This window comes from Callithrix jacchus, chromosome 3 (genome assembly GCF_049354715.1).
Source record: "Callithrix jacchus isolate 240 chromosome 3, calJac240_pri, whole genome shotgun sequence".
NCBI classification, from domain to species: domain Eukaryota; kingdom Metazoa; phylum Chordata; class Mammalia; order Primates; family Cebidae; genus Callithrix; species Callithrix jacchus.
This window is the reverse complement of record NC_133504.1, coordinates 124,723,043-124,738,958: the sequence shown is the minus strand read 5'-3', so window position 1 is coordinate 124,738,958 and position 15,916 is coordinate 124,723,043.

Below are 15,916 nucleotides of genomic sequence, written 5' to 3'. Positions count from 1 at the left end.
AAGAAAATCTAGGCAAAACCATCCAGGACATAGGAGTAGGCAAGGTCTTCATGAACAAAACACCAAAAGCATTGGCAACAAAAGCCAAAATAGACAAATGGGACCTTATCAAACTCCACAGCTTCTGCACGGCAAAAGAAACAGTCACTAGAGTGAATCGGCAACCAACAGAATGGGAAAAAATTTTTTCAGTTTACCCATCTGACAAAGGGCTGATATCCAGAATTTACAAAGAACTCAAACAGATTTACAGGAAAAAAACATGCCCATTCAAAAATGGGTAAAGGGTATGAACAGACACTTTATAAAAGAAGACATATATGAGGCCAACAATCATATGAAAAAATGCTCATCATCACTGGTCATCGGAGAGATGCAAATCAAAACCACATTGAGATACCATCTCACGCCAGTTAGAATGGCGATCATTAAAAAATCTGAAGACAACAGATGCTGGAGAGGATGTGGAGAAAAAGGAACACTTTTACACTGTTGGTTGGAGTGTAAATTAGTTCAACCATTGTGGAAGACAGTGTGGCGATTCCTCAAGGCCTTAGAAATAGAAATTCCATTTGACCCAGCAATCCCATTACTGGTTATATATCCAATGGACTATAAATTGTTCTACTATAAGGACACATGCACACGAATGTTCATTGCAGCACTGTTTACAATAGCAAACACCTGGAACCAACCCAAATGCCCATCGATGATAGACTGGACTGGGAAAATGTGGCACATATACACCATGGAATATTATGCAGCAATCAGAAATGATGAGTTCGTGTCGTTTGTAGGGACATGGATGAATGTGGAGAACATCATTCTTAGCAAACTGACACACGAACAGAAAATGAAATACCGCGTATTCTCACTCACAGGTGGGTCATGAAAAATGAGAACACACGGACACACAGAGTGGAGTACTAAAATGGACACACAGAAAAGAGTACTAAACACTGGGGTCTATTGGGGGGAAATGGGGAGGGCCAGCGGTGGGTGGGGAGCTGGGGAGGGATAGCCTGGGAAGAAATGCCAAATGTGGGTGAAGGGGAGAAGCGAATCAAAACAGACTCCCATGTTTGTACCTATGCAACTGTCTTGCATGTTCTGCACATGTACCCCAAAACCTAAAATGCAATAAAAAATTAAAAAAAAAAAAGAAAACATTTGGATACCTTTGAGAGAGATACTGGGTTGTTGGAGGACAGAAGGGAAAGTTTTTAGTATATACACTTGGAGTACTTTAAATTTAGATCCATGTGTATGTACCATCTATTGAAATTAAGAAAATAAAATATGTAAAAATAAAAAGTATGGACTAAAACTTGCACTATTATTTTATGGTTTTAACGATTTTCTTATTATTTCTGCTTAGACTCTTTAGACTCCTGTTTTCATTCCTAATATTGCCTTTTTTTTAGACAGCGTCTAACCATCCAACCTCAGCCTCCCAGGTTCAAGCGATCTTTCTGCCTCAGCCTCCCTAGTAGCTAGGATTACAGACATGTACCGCCACGCCTGGCTAATTTTTGTATTTTTAGTAGAGACAGGGTTTCATCGTGTTGGCCAGGCTGATCTCAAGCTCCTGACCTCAGGTGATCTGCTCGCCTTGGCCTCCCAAAGTGCTGGGATTACAGGCATGAGCCACTGTGCCTGGCCCTAATATTGCTTATTTTTGTGATTTCTTTATTTCATCCATTTTTTGCCTTGATTGCTAACAGCTTATTTATTTTATTAATCTTTTCAAACACTAGCTTTCAGATTCTTTATTCTTCTCTATTGCTTATTTGCTATTTCTTCAGTTTCTGGGTGTGAAGTTTATTATTTTCTCCCTGCTAATTTCTTGAGTTTTCTCACTCTAATTTCTATGCTTACTTAATAAATGCATTTCTCCTTCCCCTACCTCATTCTCTCTTTAAGTGCAGTTAAAACTTTAAAGTTCCCTCTAGATCTGGGGTCCTGGTACTGGTCCATGGCCTGTTAGGAACCAGATCTCACAACAGGAGGTGAGTGGCAGGCAAGTGAGTGAAGCATCATCTGTGTTTACACTGCTCCCCATCACTTGCATTACCACCTGAGCTGCACCCTCCTGTCTTATCAGAGGCAGCATTAAATTCTCATAGGAGTGCAAACCCTATTGTGAACTGTGCATGTGAGGGATTTAGGTTGGATGCTTCTTATAAGAATCTAATGCTGGATGATCTGTCACTGTCTCCCATGACCTCCAGATGGGACTGCCTAGTTGCAGGAAAACAAGCTAAGGGCTCTTATTGATTCTACATTATGATGAGTTGTATACTTATTTCACAATATGTTATAATGTAATAATAATAGAAATAAAGTGCACAATAAATGTAATGTGCTTGAATAATTCCCAAATCACATTGTCCATCCTGGTCCATAAAAACTTGTCTTTCACAAAACCGGTTCCTGGTTCCCAAAACATTGAGGACCGCTACTCTAGATATACTCTGAGTCCACCCCCAACCCCCAGGTTTTTAGTGCACAATATTATTTTTAACTGTCATTTTTATTGTTCATTTTAACAAGTTAAAAAATATGTTGTTTATTTAAATTAATCATTTATTAATCACACACTCTAACAAACTGAGCTAACCAACCACATAAGTTAGTCTTTTGAAATTAGAAGACTGTAGATATTGTATCTTATTTATATACCACATTATTAAATAAAACAATAGATACATTATTCTGATGTGGCAACCAAGGTGAAATCAATTTACATATTTTGATAGCTCAGATAAATTTCTCAGCTTAGAAAAATGATACAAAACAAAAACTTTTATAAAACTTAAGGCATCATTACAGTTATGTCACAAAATATCTTTAGTCTACAATATTTTTCAAGGTCAAAGATGTGATGGCTCAGAGTTTTGTCTCATTCCTAGATTCTTCTTTTTGCAGTCTTTCCCTTTCTTCATGTTCTTTAAGCTTTCTTCTCCTTATCTATACCTGTCACCAAAGCCAGGAAAAAAATCTGAAAACCTATTATTGGTACACACTTGCTGTCTGATTACATTTAATCTGAAGCTTATTTGCATTTCAACCATCAATCTGCATTTAACTTCTATTCTTTGTGAGTTTTAAAATCATCTGCAAGGGGTGAGAATATATTAAGGTGAGAGTTAGTTAGGCCCCTGAGACCTCATGAAGCATATAAACCAAAACCCCCAGAAAGAAGTCTGGAGTTTGTCTTTCTGAGTAACTCGAAATGGGGAACCAGAATATATTGACTTATTTATTTCTTTTCCCACAATCCAATTCCTTTGAGGAGACTCTTCAAGTTAGAGCCAAGTTTCAAGAACTTCTGAGGATGCCAAATGCCATCATCTGTGGCCCTGCTGTCTCACTGCAGGTGTATCTATTAGAATATCTCCTTCCCTTTTTGCTACTTTTTTTTTTAGCCTAATCAGAGGGCCTCTTCCTTTCCTTTTCTCTTTTTCCTCTTCTTCCTCCCTTTCTCCTTTCCTCCTTTCTTTCTTTCCTTTCTTTCTTTTCTCTCTTTCTCTCTCCCCCTCTCCCTCTCTCCCCCTCTCTCTCCTTCTTTCTTTCTTTTGACAGAGTCTTACTCTGTTTCCCACACTGGAGTGCAATGTAGTGATCTCGGCTCACTGGAGCCTCCGCCTCCCAGGTTCAAGTGATTCTTGTGTCTCAGCCTCTCTAGTAGCTGGGATTTTAAAGGCACACACCACTAGGTCCAGCTAATTTTTGTATTTTTAGTAGAGATGGGGATTCTCTGTGTTGGCCAGGCTGGTCTCCAACTTCTGACCTCAAGTGATCTGCCCACCTCAGATCCCAGATCCCAAAGTGCTGGGATTACAGTCATGAACCATCATGCCCAGCCAGATGTACCTTTAAAACATTTCAAGAGACATTATATTGATGATGTAATGTTGATAAGTTACTATGCACAAAGCACTGTGATAAATATTATAATTAGAATAATGTATAAGTTTTTAGTAAAACTTTTAGAGTGTTTAGAAATGTATATAAACCATTTCTAATTCCAGATTTGACATTTCTTACTAAAGTGCACTGGCACATTACTTTGTTACTATGTTTCCTGTTTTTTTCGGGGGATGGGGAGGAGGCAGTGTTGCTCATACTGCTTTGCATTATAGTAATGTTTATGTCTATTATTTCCTATGTTGAATTTTTAACTTCTTGAGGAGAGTACATCTTTGTAGTTAACACTGAAATTAGAAACAGATCCTTATACTTTGTAGGTACTTAAATGCATGAACATAAAAGCATTCAATAAATAGTAAAGGCTCTTTATTTCTTCATTGTGTCTGTAGACATTGATAATATCAGAAGCTTTGGGAGGTATTTGATGAATATCTCTATTTGTAGTGCTTACTGGTAAATGTTTAACAAGCAGCTTTCTAAAAATGTATGTATGTATTTATATAAGTTTATTATAAAGTTTATTGATATTAACAATGTATAGCACAACTTAAAAATAATAATAAAATATATAGTGCTTTTAATATAACCAATTAATACAGAATTTTTTCTGATTTTTTTTTAACCAACCTTCCTATATCCATAGCTTCCCTATGGTTGTAGTTGATGAACATGATGTGGTTAATCATGAATATTGGTTGATATGTTTGTTAACATTAACTAGTAAGATGGAAGTGAAAAGAAAAGACTGATATTAAAACATTACTTGTTTGTCAATTATGTGTGTGTGACTGTTTTGCTGAATTAGGTGAGTTTTCAGGTCCTGGGGGAATATTTCTCCAATTTTTTGGTGTTACTTGCAATATGACATGACATGACACACTTTAATCTGCATTATTAACATTTTCTCCATACTGTTCTTGTCTATAATCAAAACAAGAAATCAGGTCTTGATTTGTAGTGTTTCCAAAAATAAATAGGAGTAATTTCTCTTTTTCTAAGAACCTTGTTAGATATACATATTTATCAGTTAGTAGCATAAATATTAGTTTGCTGGTTGAAATTATTACTCTTGCTGTGTGTGTGTAGATACATAGTTAAGTTGGCCTACCCTATTCTTTTTTTCATTTATCAATTGTTCCTATAAATAAAAAGGTGAATTCTACTATGGTGTGAGACTCTTTATCAGAGATTTCATCCTGATTAGTTATAGCAAACCACTTTCCCTTTCTAGGCCTCTGATTTCTCATCTATACACTTGTGAGATTGAATTAGATTATCTCTAATGTTTCCTTCAGACTTTATTATTCATGGTGATGACAGATTACTGTTTTTATATGCTTGTTGTTTTTCCTGTGGAAGGCTGCCAATTCTTCATTCTGTGATGTCAGACTTCACTGACCAATGGTGTTTTTTTCTGTGTACTTCTGCAGTTCAGTGATGTCAGGGTTTGCTATATGACTTGCTATGGCCAATGGAATCTAAGCAGAAACGATGTGTACTATTACCATTCAGAAGTACTAAGCCATCTGTGGTTATGCCTGCTCTCTTTTCCCACAACCACAACAATGACAAAGCTCCACATGGAGACTGCTACTCTACCTAAATCACAAATGGAAAAAGAAGGTGGAACACACACACAGGCAACCTCCTGCTGACATGTAAAGTAACAACATGTTTGTTGTTGTAAGCCCTGACAGGCTGGAATTTTTGTTACTGCATCATAATTTAGCAAGAGCTAGTTACTATATGAAGTCATCAATAATTGAATTCATCAATGAAATTTTAGAAGTTATAATTTCCAGTTAAAATTTAGTCTAAAACTCATAAACATATAAGTAATATATATTGACATTATAGAAATAAATTGCAAAGGAACTTTAAAATAAAACACAAGTATAAAATTTATGTTAAAGAAATTGACCTAAATATGTATTCAGAACATTCCTTGAAATTTTTGTCTTGACAGTAACAAATGTTGGTAAGGAGGTGAAGAAAAGGAAACCCTTGTACACTGTTGGTGGGAATGTAAATTAATACAACCATTATAGAAAACAGTTTGGAGGTTCCTCAAAAAGCTAAAAATTGAGCAACCATATGATCCAGCAATCCCACTGCTGAGTATATACCCAAAAGAAAGGAAATCAGTATATCAAAGAGATATCTGCACTCCCATGTTTATTACAGTACTGTTTTCAGTAGCCAAAATTTGAAAGCAATCTAAGTGTCCATCAACAGATGAATGGATAAAGTATGGGCTTATACACAATGGAGTACTACTTGGTCATAAAAAGAATGAGATCCTGTCATTTGCCATAACATGGATGGAACTGGAGGTCATTATGCTAAGTGAAATAAGCCAGGCACAAACATTTACTTTTCATTTATTTGTGGAATCTAAGACTCAAATTGAATTCACGGACATAGAGAGCAGAAGGATGCTTACCAGAGGCTGTAAAAGGTAGTGGGGGTCTGGGGGTGATGGTTAATGGACACAGAAAAAATAGAAAGAGTTAGACCTAGTATTTGATAGCACAACAGTGTGACAATTTTTATAGTCAATAATAACTCAATAGTACATTAAAAATAGGGAAAAGAATATAATTGGATTGTTTATAACACAAAGGATAAATGCTTGAGGAGATGGATACCCTACTTTACATAATATGATTATTAAACATTTTATGACTACATTAAAACATCTCACATACCCTATAAATGTATACACCTACTGTGTACCCACAAAAATTAAAATTAAATATTAAAAAAGAAATTTCTGCTTTGAATTACTGAATGATTGTTCTAAGTAAAAATGGATATTTTTCAAAAGAAATTCATTATTACAATATTACATGCCTGCCCCTAAATGGCAATATTCCTTACCAATTCTTAATTTCCAAAAATTAATTCAAACGTAGGGCTTCTCCAGAAGTAATGTTTGGACTATACATTGGTTTTTGTCATTTTAAGACTGGTTAAAGAAGCTAAAAAATGTCTAATATTATCTTCATTTGTGACACAAAAACATTAATTCATTTTTCTCTCTGTTCACCATAGCAAAGGGAACCTGAAATTAAGCTTTTTTTGTCTATGGCAGTAACTTATTTCCATGAACGTATGTCTTTAATATCATCAAGAGAACCTTTGCAGCAGTTTTACTACTTTGTCTACTTTTGTTTGTTCACTAACTCTCTTGTTTTTGAAACCAATCATGTCTTAAATACATTTCTGAGGAGCAGCTACATGAAGCTTTAGAGACTTGCAGTTTTCATATTTATGTCTGACCTAAGACTTTGTTTCAACATCACCACATGCCCCTGTGCTTCTGTGTGCAAAGTAAAATGTTCCTGAAGGACCATCACATATATGTTTATTATGGCTTTTTAAGATATAATTCACATGCCATTTGATTCACCCACTTAAAGTGTACAATTCTATAAATTTTAGTATATTAACAGTTATGCACCCATTAACACAATTTTAATACATTGCATTACCCCTTCCAAAAACCCCACATTCCTTAGCCACCACCCAACAATCTTCTTTTCCTCACTAGCATCAAGCAACTGCCAATCTACTTTCTGTAATTTTTCCATTCTTGAAAATTCATGTAAATGAAATAATGGAATATGTGGTCCTTTGTGCTAGGTTTTTCACTTAACATGTTTTTCAACGTTTATGCATGTAGTGGTGTATATAACTACTTCATTTCTTTTTATCATTAAATAATATTTCATTGTATAAATATACTACATTTTGTTTATTCATTCATCAATTGATGGACATTTGGGTGGCTTCTCCTTTTTGCTATTATGAATACTGCTGCTATGAACATTTGTTTGTGCGTTTTTATGTAGATACATTTTTATTTTCCTTCGGTATATATCTATGAGTGAAACTGCTGAATCGTGTGGTAACCCTGTTTAACCCTTTGAGGAACTGTCAGACTATTTTCCAAAGTGGCTATCACCATTTTACAGGCCCATGAGCAATGAATGAGAATTTGAATATCTCCACATTCTTGCTAACATTTGTTATCGTCTATCCTTTTTTTTTTTTTTTTTGAGACGGAGTTTTCGCTCTTGTTACCCAGGCTGGAGTGCAATGGTGCAATCTTGGCTCACCGCAACCTCTGCCTCCTGGGTTCAGGCAATTCTCCTGCCTCAGCCTCCTGAGTAGCTGGGATTACAGGCATGTGCCACCATGCCCAGCTAATTTTTTGTATTTTTAGTAGAGATGGGGTTTCACCATGTTGACCAGGATGGTCTCGATCACTTGACCTTGCGATCCACCCGCCTCGGCCTCCCAAAGTCCTGGGATTACAGGCATGAGCCACTATGCCCAGGCCTGTCTATCTTTTTTAATGTAGACATCTTAGTGGTTGTGAAATTACATCTGGTGGTTTTGACTGTCATTTCCCTTGGGGCTAATCATCTTTTGATCATCTTTTCATGTGCTTATTGACTATTTATATATTATTTTGGGGGAACTATCTATTCATGTCCTTTGCTCACTTTTAAATTAGGATACTGTATGAGACCATTTTCATGCTGCTCAAAAAGACATACCTGAGATTGAGAAGGAAAAGAGGTTTAAATTGGATTTACAGTTCCCCATGGCTGGGGAGGCTTCAGAATTATGATGGGAGGTGAAAGGCACTTCTTACCATGGCAGCTGCAAGAGAAAAATGACAAAGATGCAAAAGCAGAAAACCATCAGATCTCATGAGACTTATTCACTACCATGAGAACAGTATGGGGGAAACTGACCCCATGATTTGAATTATGTCCCACTGACTGCCTCCCACAGCATGTGGAAATTATGGGAGTACAATTCAAGATGAGATTTGGGTGGAGACACAGAGCCAAACCATATCATCCCACTCCTGGCCCCTCCAAATCTCATGTCCTCACATTTCAAAATCAATTATGGATTCTCAACACTTCCCCAAAGTCTTAACTCATTTCTGCATTAACCCAAAAGTCCACAGTACAAAGTCTTATGTGAGGCAAGGCAAGTTCCTTCGGCCTGTGAGCCTGTAAAATCAAAAGCAAGCTGGTTACTTCCTAGATATAATGGAGGTACAGGTATTGAGTAAATACAACTGTTTTCAATGGGAGAAACTGGCCAAAACAAAGGGATTACAGGGCCCATTCAAGTCTGAAATCCAGCAGAGCTGTCAAATTTTAAAGCTCTAAAATGATCTCTTTTGACTCCAAGTCCTACATCCAGGTCACACTGATGCAAGAGGTCCAGTTCCACACAGAGAGCCAACCCCACATTTTACCTTCTGCACTGCCCTAGCGAAGGTTCTCCCTGAGAGCCCTGTCCCTGCACCAAATTTCTGCCTGGGCATGCAGGCGTTTCTATACATTTTCTGAAATCTAGATGGAGGTTCCCAAACCCCCAACTCTTGACTTCTGTGCACCTGCAGGCTCAACAGCATATGGAGGCTGTCAACACTTGGGGTTTGCACCCTCTGAAGCCATGGCCTGAGCTCTATGTTGGTCCCTTTCAGCCATAACTGGAGAAGCTGGGACACAGGACACCAAGTCCCTAGACTGCACATAGCACAGGGACCCCAGGCCCTACCCATGATACCTAAACCTCCAGGTCTGTGATAGGAGGGGCTGCTGAAAACGTCTCTGACATGCCCTGGAGACATTTCCATTGTCTTGAGGATTAACATTTGGTTTCTCATTACTTATGCAAATTTCTGCACCGGGCTTGAATTTCTCTTCAGAAAATGGAATTTTCTTTTCTATCACATTGTCAGGCTGCAAATTTTACACTCTCCCATTTAAAACTGATTATTATTATTTTTTTGCTCTTTTTGCCCAGGCTAGAGTGCAATGGCATGATCTTGGCTCATTGCAACGTCTGCCTCCCAGGTTCAAGTGATTCTCCAGCCTCAGCCTCCCAAGTAGCTGGGATTATGGGCATGCACCACCATTCCTGGCAAATGTAGTATTTTTACTAGAGACAGATTTTCTCCATGTTAGTCAGGCTGATCTTGAACTCCTGACCTCAGATGATCTGCCCTCCTCAGCCTCCTGTGCTGGGATTACAAGTGTGAGCCACTGTGCCTGGCCAAAACAGAATGTTTTTAACACCATCCAATTCACCTCTTGAATGCTTTGCTGCTTAGAAATTTATTTTGTCAGATACCCTAAACCATCTCTCTCAAGTTAAAAGTCCCACAAATCTCTAGGGCAGGCAAAATTCCACCAGTCTCTTTGCTAAAACATGACAAGAGTCACCTTTGCTCCAGTTTCCAGAAAGTTCCTCATCTCTATCTGATACCAACTCAGCCTGAACCTCATTGTTTATATCATTATCAGCATTTCCGTCAAAGCCATTCATCAAATCTCTAGGAGTTCCAAACTTTCCCACATTTTTCTGTTTTCTGTGTCCTTCAAACTGTTCCAGCTTCTTCCTGTTACCCAGTTCCAAAGTCACTTCCACGTTTTCAGGTATCTTTTCAGCAACACCACACTCTACTGGTACCAATTTACTGTATTAGTCCATTGCCATGCTACTGATAAAGACATATCTGACACTTGAAAGAAAAAGAGGTTTAATTAGACTCCATGTGGCTAGGGAGTCCTCAGAATCATTGTGGGAGGAGAAAAACACTTTTTTTAAAATTGCATTTTAGGTTTTGGGGTACATGCAGAACATGCATGATAGTTGCATAGGTACACATATGGCAGTGTGTTTTGCTGCCTTCCTCCTCTTCACCCACATCTGGCATTTCTCCCCATGCTATCCCTCCCCAGCTCCCACCACCTGCTGTCCCTCCCCTACTCCCCCCAATAGACCCCAGTGTGTAGTGCTCCCTTCCCTGTGTCCATGTGTTCTCATTGTTCATCACCCACCTATGAGTGAGAATATGCTGTATTTCATTTTCTGTTCTTGTGTCAGTTTGCTGAGAATGATGTTCTCCAGATTCATCCATGTCCCTACAAAGAACACGAACTCATCATTTTTGATTGCTGCATAATATTCCATGGTGTATATGTGCCACATTTTCCCAGTCCAGTCTATCATCGATGGGCATTTGGGTTGGTTCCAGGTCTTTGCTATTGTAAACAGTGCTTCAGTGAACATTTGTGTGCATGTATCCTTATAGTAGAACGATTCATAGTCCTTTGGATATATACCCAGTAATGGTATTGCTGGGCCAAATGGAATTTTTATTTCTAGGTCCTTGAAGAATCGCCACACTGTCTTCCACAATGGTTGAACTATTTACACTCCCACCAGCAGTGTAAAAGTGTTCCTATTTCTCCACATCCTCTCCAGCATCTCTTGTTTCCAGATTTTTTAATGATCGCCATTCTAACTGGTGTGAGATGGTATCTCAATGTAGTTTTGATTTACATTTCTCAGATGACCAGGGATGATGAGCATTTTTCCATATGTTTGTTGGCCTCATGTATGTCTTCTTTTGTAAAGTGTCTGTTCATATCCTTTGCCCATTTTTGAATGGGCTTGTTTGTTTTTTTCCTGTAAATCTGTTTGAGTTCTTTGTAAATTCTGGATATCAGCCCTTTGTCAGTTGGGTAAACTGCAAAAATTTTTTCCCATTCTGTTGGTTGCCAATTCACTCTAATGACTGTTTCTTTTGCCGTGCAGAAGCTGTGGAGTTTGATTAGGTCCCATTTGTCTATTTTGGCTTTTGTTGCCAATGCTTTTGGTGTTTTGGTCATAAAGTCCTTGACTGCTCCTATGTCCTGGATGGTTTTGCCTAGATTTTCTTCTAGGGTTTTTATGGTGCAAGGTCTTATGTTTAAGTCTTTAATCCACCTGGAGTTAATTTTAGTGTAAGGTGTGAGGAAGGGGTCCAGTTTCTGCTTTCTGCACATGGCTAGCCAGTTTTCCCAACACCATTTATTAAACAGGGAATCCTTTCCCCATTGCTTGTTTTTGTCAGGTTTATCAAAGATTGTATGGTTGTAGATATGTTGTGTTGTCTCTGATGCCTCTGTTCTGTTCGATTGGTCTGTATCTCTGTTTTGGTACCAGTACCAGGCTGTTTTGATTAATGTAGCCTTGTAGTATAGTTTGAAGTCCGGTAGTGTGATGCCTCCTTCTATGTTCTTTTGGCTTAGAATTGACTTGGCTATGTAAGCTCTCTTTTGGTTCCATATGAAGTTTAAGGTGGTTTTTTCCAGTTCTGTGAAGAAAGTCAATGGTAGCTCGATGGAGATAGCGTTTAGTCTGTAAATTACTTTGGGCAGTATGGCCATTTTCATGATATTGATTCTTCCTAACCATGAACATGGAATGTTTCTCTATCCTCTTGTGTCCTCTCTTATTTCGCTGAGCAGTGGTTTGCAGTTCTCCTTGAAGAGGTTTTTTGTGTTCCTTGTGAGTTGTATTCCTAGGTATTTTATTCTTTTTGTAGCAATTGTGAATGGCAGTTTGTTCTTGATTTGGCTCTCTTTAAGTCTGTTATTGGTGTATAGGAAGGCTTGTGATTTTTGCACATTGATTTTATATCTTGAGACTTTGCTGAAGTTGCTTATCAGTTTCAGGAGTTTTTGGGATGAGATGATGGGGTCTTCTAGATATACTATCATGTCATCTGCAAATAGAGACAATTTGGCTTCCACCTTTCCTATTTGAATACACTTTATTTCTTTTTCTTGCCTGATTGCTCTGGCTAGAACTTCCAGTAGTATATTGAATAGGAGTGGTGAGAGAGGGCATCCTTGTCTAGTTCCAGATTTCAAAGGGAATGCTTCCATTTTTTGCCCAATCAGTATGATATTGGCTGTTGGTTTGTCATAAATAGCTTTTATTATTTTGAGATACGTTCCATCAATACCGAGTTTATTGATGGTTTTTAGCATAAAGCGTTGTTGAATTTTGTCAAAGGTCTTCTCTGTATCAATTGAGATAATCATGTGGTTTTTGTTTTTGGTTCCGTTTATGTGGTGAATTACGTTTATAGACTTGCATATGTTGAACCAGCCTTGCATCCCCGGGATGAATCCTACTTGATCATGGTAGATAAGCTTTTTGATTTGCTGTTGCAGTCGGCTTGCCAGTATTTTATTGAAGATTTTTGCGTCTATGTTCATTATGGATATTGGCCTGAAGTTTTCTTTTCTTGTTGAGTCTGCCGGGTTTGGGTATCAGGATGATATTGGTTTCATAAAATGATTTGGGATGGATTTCCTCTTTTTGGATTATTTGGAATAGTTTTAGAAGGAATGGTAACAGTTCCTCTTTGTGTGTCTGGTAGAATTCAGTTGTGAACCCATCATACCTGGTTTTTTTTGTGTGGTAGGCTCTTAATTGCTGCCTCAACTTCAGACCTTCTTATTGGTCTATTCATAGTTTCGACTTCCTCCTGGTTTAGGCTTGGGAGGACAGAAGTGTCCAGGAGTTTATTCATTTCTTCCAGATTTACTAGTTTATGTGCATAAAGTTGTTTGTACTATTCTCTGATGATGGTTTGAATTTCTGTGGAATCTGTGGTGATTTTCTTTTCATTGTTTTTTATTGCATCTATTTGGTTGTTCTCTTTTTTCTTTTTAATCAATCTGGCAAGTGGTCTGTCTATTTTGTTGATCTTTTCAAAAAACCAGCTCTTGGATTTATTCGTTTTTATGAAGGGTTTTTTGTGTCTCTATCTCCTTCAGTTCTGCTCTGATCTTAGTTATTTCTTGTCTTCTGCTAGGTTTTCAGTTTTTTTGATCTTGCTTCTCTAGCTGTTTCAATTTTGACATTAGGGTGTCAATTTGGATCTCTCCACCCTTCTCATTTGGGCACTTATTGCTATATATTTTCCTTTAGAGATTACTTTAAATGTGTTCCAGAGATTCTGGTATGTTGTGTCTTCATTCTCCCTGGTTTCAAAGAACTTCTTTATTTCTGCCTTCATTTCATTGTTTATCTAGTCAACATTCAAGAGCCAGTTGTTCAGTTTCCATGAAGCTGTGTGGTTCTCAGTTAGTTTCTAAATTCTGAATTCTAACTTGATTGCACTATGGTCTGAGAGACTGTTTGTTATGATTTCATTTTTTTGCACTTTCTGAGGAGTAATTTTTTTTTTTTTTTTTTTTGAGATGGAGTTTCACTCTTGTTACCGAGGCTGGAGTGCAATGGCACGATCTCGGCTCACCACAACCTCTGCCTCCTGGGTTCAGGCAATTCTCCTGCTTCAGCCTCCTGAGTAGCTGGGATTACAGGCACGCGCAACCATGCCCAGCTAATTTTTTGTATTTTTAGTAGAGACGGGGTTTCACCATGTTGACCAGGATGGTCTCGATCTCTTGACCTCGTGATCCACCTGCCTCGGCCTTCCAAAGTGCTGGGATTACAGGAGTGAGCCACCGCACCCAGCCTAAGGAGTGATTTATTTTCAATTATGTGGTGAATTTTAGAGTAGGTATGATGTGGTGCTGAGAAGAATGTATATTCTGTGTATTTGGGGTGGAGAGTTCTGTAAATATCTATCAGGTTTGCTCGTTCCGGGTCTGAGTTCAAGTACTGGATATCCTTGTTAATTTTCTGTCTGATTGATCTGTCTAATATTGACAGTGGCATGTTAAAGTCTCCCACTATTATTATGTGGGAGTCTAAGTCTCTTTGTAAGTCATTTAGAACTTGCCTTATATATCTAGGTGCTCCTGTATTGGGTCCATATATATTTAGGATCGTTATCTCTTCTTGTTGTATCAATCCTATTACCATTATGTAATGTCCTTCTTTGTCTCTTTTGATCTTTGTTGCTTTAAAGTCTATTTTATCAGAGATGAGAATTGCAACTCCTGCTTATTTTTGCTCTCCATTTGCTTGGTAAATCTTCCTCCATCCCTTTATTTTGAGCCTTTGTGTATTCTTGCATGTGAGATGGGTTTCCTGAATACAGCACACTGATGGGTTTTGGCTTTTTAGACAATTTGCCAGTCTGTGTCTTTTGATGGGTGCATTTAGTCCATTTACATTTAGGGTTAATATTGTTATGTGTGAATTTGATACTGCCATTTTGATGCTAGCCGATTGTTTTGCCTGTTAGTTGATGCAGATTTTTCGTTTTGTTGATGCTCTTTAGCATTTGGTATGTTTTTGGAATGGTTGGTATTGGTTGTTCCTTTCTATGTGTAGTGCCTCTTTCAGGAGCTCTTGTAAAGCAGGACTGGTGGTGACAAAATCTCTGGGTACTTGCTTGTTCACAGAGGATTTTATTTTTCCTTCACTTATGAAGCTCAGTTTGGCTAGATATGAAATTCTGGGTTGAAAGTTTTTTTATTTAAGGATGTTGACTATTGGCCCCCACTCTCTTCCGGCTTGTAAAATTTCTGCTAAGAGATCTGCTGTGAGTCTGATGGACTCCCTTTGTGGGTAACTCGACCTTTCTCTCTGGCTGCCCATAACATTTTCTCTTTCATTTCAACCCTGGTGAACATGATAATTATGTGCCTTGGGGTTGCTCTTCTTGAGGAATATCTTTGTGGTGTTCTCTGTATTTCCTGCATTTGAGTGTTGGCCTGTCTTGCTAGGTGGGGGAAATCTTCCTGGATAATATCCTGAAGAGTATTTTCCAGCTTGGATTCATTCTGTTTGTCACATTCAGGTACACCTATCAAACGTAGATTAGGTCTCTTCACATAGTCCCACATTTCTTGGAGACTTTGCTCATTCCTTTTTGTGCTTTTTTCTTTAATATTGGCTTCTCGTTTTATTTCATCAAGTTGATCTTCGACTTCTGATATCCTTTCCTCTGCTTGGTCAATTCAGCTGTTGAAACTTGTGTATGCTTCATGAAGTTCTCGTGTTGTGTTTTTCAGCTCCATCAATTCACTCATATTCCTCTCTAAGTTGTCCATTCTTGTTATCATTTCCTCAAATCTTTTTTCAAGGTTCTTAGTTTCTTTGCCTTGAGTTAGAACATGTTCTTTTAGCTCACGGAAGTTTCTCATTACCCACCTTCTGAAGTCTGATTCTGTCATTTAATCACAGTCATTCTCCA